A 7,965-nucleotide genomic window follows, 5' to 3' on the forward strand; every position below is an offset into this window, starting at 1 on the left:
TTGACCCAGCAATCCCATTACTGGGTATGTATCCAAAGGAATATAAATTGTTCTATTATAAAGACACATGCACATGTATATTCATTGTGGCACTGTTTACAATAGCAAAGACCTGGAACCAACCCAAATGCCCATCAATGATAGACTGGACAAGGAAAATGTAGCACATATACACCGTGGAATACTATGTAGCCATAAAAAACGATGAGTTTGTGTCCTTTGTAGGAACATGGATGAATCTGGAAACCATCATTCTCTTCAAACTGACACAGGAACAGAAAATCAAACACTGCATGTTCTCACTCACAGGTGAGTGTTAAACAATGAGAACACATGGACACAGGGAGGGGAGCATCACACACGCGGGTCTGTTGTTGGGGGCTAGGGGAGGGACAGCGGGGGTATGGGGAGGTTGGGGAGGGATAACATCAGGAGAAATGCCAGATATAGGTGACAGGGGGATGGAGGTAGCAAACCACATTGCCATGTATGTACCTATGCAACAATCCTGCATGATCTGCACATGTACCCCAGAAACTAAAGTATAATTTTAAAAAATATATATGTATGTGTGTATGTGTGTGCATAAATATATATATATATATATATATATAGAGAGAGAGAGAGAGAGAGAAAGAGAGAGAGAGAGAGAGAGACAGAGAGAGAGAGAGAGAGAGAGAGAGAGAGCTGGATTTTGCTTCTGATGACTGATATACACTAAGGAAAAAATACAGCTTAGAATTCACCAGCCCACACATCCAAAACCCCATCACCAAACACAGACCTCCTCCCTATTTTTCTGTGGAGCCAAGCTTAATTTAAGGACAATCCACCAAGAAAATAATTTCAGATGCAAATGAATGAGCTCTCAAGATTCCTAGAATTGGGGATTATGTCACAGTCTAGAATATGTTTGTTGTTTACAGTAAAGAGAAGGAAGAGATGAATTAAAATTTTAAAATAATCCAGAAATATCATTCTACTCAGTTCCAAGTTTGTCTTTCTCCCAATCTTTTACTGGAGCTACTTACCGCGAAATTGAATAGCCTAAGTTTGATGTTTTCTTCTGTATTATCTTTATTTGTTCTCTGAGAGATAAAACTAGTCACTGGCAGCCCAAAGGATAAAAAGAACAAGATGGAGACAGGGATGCTCCCAGGTTTGAGAGGGTGTAGGATGAAGTCACTTCTGAAGCTTCTAGAGTGGTGTTCTGTCATCATTACCCCAAATTATCAGAAGTTTCTTACACAAAATGGGATGCTCAGTGGATTTGTTCTCTGTTGGTACCATAACCAATTACCACAAACTTAGCAGTTTAAACACCCGTTAATTATCTCACCATTCTGTGGGTCAGAAGTTCAGGTGTGGCGTGGCTCAGCTGGGTCCTCTGCTAAAAACAAGGTGTCAGTTGGAGACTTCGCAGAAGATTCTACTTCGAAGTTTATTCAAGTTTCTGGCAAAATTCAGTTTCTTGTGATTGTAGGATCAAGGTTACCTTTTCTTTAACAGCGGCCCCCTTTATCTTCAAGCCGACAATGACATGTCAAATCCTACTTGTGATCTGAATCTTTGACTTCATCTTCAGCCTGAGAAAGATCTCTGCTTTTAGGGGCTTATGTGATTATCCCTTAAAAGGGCCAGTCAAATAAGCCAAGATAATCTGTATTTTAAAGTCATGTGACTAGTAACATGAGTTACATCTGCAATTTCCTTCTGTATGCAACGCAACATATTTATTTGAGTAACACTAGAGGGTAAAGGTCTACCACACACTTGGTAAAGCAGAATTTGGTATGGTGACTTTTCTCATGGAGGAGAGAAGCTGGAAGAAAAAGTTTGGGGCTCTGCTATAATTCACCAACTAGTGTTTTTGCAGTATCAGTACTGACTAGATTTCCTTCCTTACATCTGAAAAAAGTTTTCTAGAGTGCATATGAATTAAGGAGGGAGAAAAACCCCTTGGCTAAGAGATTTTAGGTACTGGTGGGGGTGGGAAGCAACCAAGCAAGCTAATAGACAAGTGATATGCATAACAAGAAAACACGGGGTCAGAGAATCAATGAGGGGGAACACACAACCCTATTCTCAGAGTCAAGCTACACAATCAAGAAGAGATGTCAGCTAATCCAAGAACTAAAGGATGAGTAAAAGTTAATCAGCTCTCCTGACGTCTGTCTTCAGATCACACGATTATTTATCTCCCAATGTTCATTTCAATTGAGAAAGAATTCAAAGAAGTAGAAAATCAAACACTGGTCATTGAATTCATGTTTTTAAATTTTTCCAAGCACCCTGAATTACAAAGGCTGTTCTTTTTGTTCTTCTTGGTCATTTACCTGATGTCTCTTCCGGGAAATGCAGTCAGCGTCAGTCCTGCCCTCTATACTCCAATGGGTTATTTTCTTAGTAACTTCCATCATTCCGGTCATGAGGGTGAACTTCTTCCTTACGAGGGCTGGCTTTCCCAGATCTTCTTCCTTGTGACGTGAGACAGCACTGAGGAGGTTTTGCTGGCTGCCACGGCTTATGATCACCGTGTGGCCATTTGCCACACTCTTCAATATAAGCTCCTAATGAGTGGGAAGGTTTGTGTTTGGTGACTGGGTTTTGGATGTGTGGGCTGGTGAATTCTGGGACACACACAGCACTGACAGCCACACTCACTCTGTGTGAACCCAACCCCATCAGCCACTTTCTCTGTGCCATCCCATTGCTCCTGAAGCTCTCCTGCTCATACACCTCTGTCAATGAGTCTGTGTTCCACGTGGCCAGGGCCACCACTGGCCTGAGCCCTGCCTGTTTACTGCACTGTCCTACATATCATCTCTATCATCATTAGGATTCCCTCTGCTCAGAGCAGGAGCAAGGCCTGCTCTACCTGTGCCTTCCACCTCGGATTGTCTTCTTTAGAACAGACCACTTCAACTATGACAGGCCCGGAGAAGGGTGCTGCCTGGACACAGACATCCCGGTCTCTGTGCTCTTTTGTGTTGTGACCCAGTGTTGAACCCCATCATCTACAGCCTGGGAAACAAGGAGATCAAACAGTGAGGAAACTGACAGGCAAACACAACTTCTCTAGTGAGGTCAGCGACTAGATAATGTTTCCCATTCTGGAAAATGTCTTTTTTTTTTTTTGAGAAGCAGTTTTGCTCTTGTTACCCAGGCTGGAGTGCTGTGGCGTGATCTCAGCTCACCGCAACCTCCGCTTCCTGGGTTCAAGCAATTCTCCTGCCTCAGCCTCCCGAGTAGCTGGGACTACAGGTGCGCACCACCACGCCCAGCTAATTTTTGTATTTTTAGTAGAGATGGGGTTTCACCATGTTGGCCAGGACGATCTCGATCTCTTTACCTCGTGATCTGCCTGCCTCGGCCTCCCATAGTGCTGGGATTATAGGCGTGAGCCACCGCGCCCGGCCAAAAATTTCTTAATTTGAAAAAAACATGAACATTCCAGCTGCTATTATAAGAGGTCACACTCCACATAGCGTCTCTTAACAATTCTGATGCCCCATCCCACCAGGACAAACAATCGTATCTGCACTGAGAATTTGACGCATTGTGATCTCACGTGCGTTGTGTTCTCACCAATGAACTGATATGTTAGAACATTTTCTTCATCCCCAAAAGAAGCCCTATACCCTTTAGCAGCCACTTACCTTTTCCCTAAAAACCTTCAACTTTAGGCAAAAAAGTGTCGCTCTGTATACTATTTAATTCTTTCAAGATCTGGATTCAGAACTGTCTTATACCAAAATCAGAGCCACACTTTCTTATTTCAATTTGTTTCTAAAAGTTTTTCATTATGTGGTCTACTTTTCATTTATTCATCTTCTACGTTGCTGCATGATTTGCAGCATTTGTTCTGTGTTGATTTCTACATTTGTAAGGCTCTTCTCTGAATGTGAGAAACGGCCACTACGATCCCACTATTCTCAATATGTTTATACTTACTAGCTTAGTACCAGTGTATGTATTTACATTTCTAGGTTGAATTGCCCAAAGCTCATATCAGACACACTATTCCCCAGTGATCTCCACCTGGCGGGTCTCAGACTTGTCACTTTGTATCTGCCCACTTAGGCATGCTGGACAAAACCTGGACCCTGGTCACATGGATTCACTCACACCGATATGTTCAGCGAGCTGAAGCCCAATTCTGACAAACAAGAAGTAGAAGGCACATTAGGTGAGGTTTTTATGTAAATAATTTTAAAGTTTTACAAAGGCTAAACTGTCAACGTTTACCTTTGCCAATCACTTTATTACTTTAGGGCTATAGCCATGTTAACTCTACCTCACTATCTAAATGTCCTTAAGAATCTCAAATTCTGTATATTTCAGAAGATTTCAAGATTTTCCTCCAAATGTATTCAAATTCTATGTAAAAATTCTTATTAATAATATCAACTTTCTAGTTTTCTTTTTTTAAAACATATATATATATTTTATTGCATTTTAGGTTCTGGAGTACATGTGAAGAACATGCAGGATTGTTACACAGGTACATACATGGCAATGTGGTTTGCTGCCTCCATCCCCATCACCTATATCAGGCATTACTTCCCATGTTACCCCTCCCCAACTCCCTATCCCCCACTATCCCTCCCCTAGGACCCCCTCACAGACCCCAGTGTGTGATGCTCCCCTCCCTGTGTCCATGTGTTCTCATTGTTCAACACCTGCCTATGAGTGAGAACATGCAGTGTTTGATTTTCTGTTCTTGTGTCAGTTTGCTGAGAATGATGGTTTCCAGATTCATCCATGTCCCTACAAAGGACACAAACTCATCGTTTTTGGTGGCTGCATAGTATTCCATGGTGTATATGTACCACATTTTCCTTGTCCAATCTATCTTCAATGGGCATTTGGGTTGGTTCCAAGTCTTTGCTATTGTAAACAGTGCTGCAATGAACATCCATGTGCATATGTCTTTATAATACAATGATTTATAATCCTTTGGATACATACCCAGTAGTGGAATTTCTGGGTCAAATGGAATTTCTATTTCTAGGTCATTGAGGAATCGCCACACTGTCTTCCACGATGGTTGAACTAATTTACACTCCCACCAACAGTGTAAAAGTGTTCCTATTTCTTCACATCCTCTCCAGCATCTGTTGTCTCCAGATTTTTTAATGATCACCATTCTAACTGGCGTGAGATGGTATCTCAATGTAGTTTTGATTTGCATTTCTCTAATGACCAGTGATGATGAGCATTTTTTCATATGTTTGTTGGCCTCATGTATGTCTTCTTTTGAAAAGTGTCTGTTCATATCCTTTGCCCACTTTTGAATGGGTTTGTTTGTTTTTTTCTTGTAAATCTGCTTTAGTTCTTTGTAGATTCTGGATATAAGTCCTCTGTCAGGTGGGTAGATTGCAAAAATTTTTTCCCATTCTGTTGGTTGCTAGTTCACTCTGACTTTTTTTTTTTTTTTTTCTTTTGCTGTGCAGAAGCTCTGGAGTTCAATTAGATCCCATTTGTCTATTTTGGCCTTTGTTGCTGATGCTTTTAGTGTTTTAGTCATGAAGTCCTTGCCTATGCCTATGTCCTGAATGATTTTGCCTAGGTTTTCTTCTAGGGTTTTTATGATGTTAGGTCTTATGTTTAAATCTTTAATCCATCTGGAGTTAATTTTAGTGTAAGGTGTCAGGAAGGGGTCCAGTTTCTGCTTTCTGCACATGGCTAGCCAGTTTTCCCTACACCATTTATTAAACAGGAATCCTTTCCCCATTGCTTGTTTTTGTCAGGTTTGTCAAGGATCAGATGGTTGTAGATGTGTGGCATTGCCTACAAGGCCTCTGTTCTGTTCCACTGGTCTACATCTGTGTTTTGGTACCAGTACCATGCTGTTTTGATTACTTTTTTTTTTTTTTTTTTTTTGGTAGCAGGGTTTTAAGTTTTATTTTGCACTCCATGGCCCTCCAGACAGTGATTTGAATGATTAAGTGAAACTCTTCTTAGGTTAAGTGTCCTAGTCCATGCTAAAATCATCTTGTTGGTCTCTTCTGCGCTTCAGCGGCCAGCATCAGCACCTTGCATGTCCTCGCTGCCTGCCACCTGCCTGGCCGGGTTGTGGGCAGCGAAGGCAGTGAGCATTTCCAGAGCAGTAGGAGGGTCGCCGGGCACAATCAGGAGATACAGGTCTCCGAACAGCACGTCCACACAGGGCCGGGAGCCCTTGTGCCTCATGTCCGCAATCACCGAGCAGCTGAGATTAGTGGAGCGGACCCTCTTGCTGCGCACCGCCTGGAGGAAGGTCCTCATTGATTCCACGTTTTTCTCCAAAGGACACAATTGGATTCGAACCTGCTTGACAGCGCACAGACCAAGCCGCCCCAGGACAGCCGCCAAGGTGACCTCCACTCAGGCAACTATATTTCTTAAGAAGAGTCAAGCGGAGCAGTGGGAGTGGAGAGGGAACAAAGAAATCTATAACTGGTTGTGATCAGTTAGTTGTAAATACCACTATACTTGGACCAACCATTAGGCAACTGTTAATCTACTTTATGTCTCATGGATTTGCCTGTTCTAGGCATTTAACATAAATGGAACTATACAATGTGTTATCTTTTTAAGACTGGCTTCTTTCATGTAACATAATGTTTTCAAGTTTCACCCATACAACAGCATGTTATCAGTACTTCATTCCTTTTCATACCAAATAGGATTCCATTGCATGAGTATACCAAATTTTATTTGTCCGTTCATCAGTTAATGGACAAATAAAAATATGTGAAATATTTTATCAGATGCTTTTTTGTCACCCAGGCTGGAGTGCAATGGCACGATCTTGGCTCACTGCCACCTCTGTCTCCCCCATTCAAGCAATTCTCCTTCCTCAGCCTCCCAAGTAGCTGGGATTACAGGCATGCACCATCACACCGGGCTAATTTTGTATTTTTAGTAGAGATGGTGTTTCTCCATGTTGGTCAGGCTGGTCTCAAACTCCAGATCTCAGGTGAGCCACCTGCCTTGGTCTCCCAAAGTGCTGGGATTACAGGCAAGAGTCACCGCACCTGGCCTCATATGCTTTTAAGGGGTAGATATATCTGACACTGGGTACTGTTCTTCTCAATTGTGAGAAATAAACTACTGGCATATAAACTTAGCATACCTTTATTTATGGCAAATAAATAAACCACTTACCACGAAGTCTCACTGAAAGGCTTGGATTTCTGGCTTTGGGGGTGAGGTTTGTGCTCCCCACAGTACTAGGGAGAGAATACTCTTTGGTACCACTGGCTACTGACCCCCATGCATCATGAAGGGGACCTCCATTCCAGGAGCTGCCTACAGCACAGCCATTGCCTAATGCAAAATCACTCCACAACTCATTCTTTCAGGGCCATGTACAGACACCTGTGGACTGTCCTTTTGGGAGTTGGTGTTTCCACTTTTTGGATTTTACAAATAATGTTCCTAAGAACACTTGTGTGCAAGTTATTAGCGGACTTATATTTTCATTTCTTTAGGGTATGTACCTGGGAGTTGAATTGCTGGATCATATGGCCACTTCCAATTTCTTCACATCCTCATCAACATTTGGTATCTGTCTTTTTCGTGATAGCCATCTTACTGAGGAAAGTGGTATCTCATTGTTTTGATTTGTAGTTCCTGGATCGCTGATGATTCTAAGGCCTTTACTAGGCACCACCTTTGGGCTTCTTCAGATCTGGAAAATCCCATGTTGTTAGGGGATTTCTGAGCTTTAGACACATAACTCTTAACAGTGTGTAATGTTTTTATCTTAATTTTGGTGCAGTGAAAATACTGCAAGATTTTCAGACTCGCGCCTTCTCCCCATCTGGGCCCTACATAGATGTTTGATGGTTCTGCCTTTTTCCCCCAAGCAGTGCCATCACCAGGTCATGAGTAATGGCAGGACCAAAAATCAGGGGCCACGAAGGTCTAAGGGGTGCCAGTGGGAAAGAAAGGAAGCACTGCATGCAGGGGGCAGCC

The 7,965-nt window shown here is 42.4% G+C and overlaps 1 pseudogene across 1 annotated transcript; it reads right to left on the reverse strand.

Moving 5' to 3' along the window:
* Positions 1 to 5,871: 5,871 nt before the first annotated feature.
* Positions 5,872 to 6,384, reverse strand: LOC116543380 (annotated as a pseudogene). Its single transcript, XR_004265560.1, has one exon. The product of XR_004265560.1 is annotated as a 39S ribosomal protein L53, mitochondrial pseudogene (transcript).
* Between the last annotated feature and the right edge of the window lie 1,581 nt (positions 6,385 to 7,965).

Source organism: Sapajus apella, unplaced genomic scaffold (genome assembly GCF_009761245.1).
Source record: "Sapajus apella isolate SASKATOON/1434 unplaced genomic scaffold, GSC_monkey_1.0 scaffold187, whole genome shotgun sequence".
Lineage (NCBI taxonomy): Eukaryota > Metazoa > Chordata > Mammalia > Primates > Cebidae > Sapajus > Sapajus apella.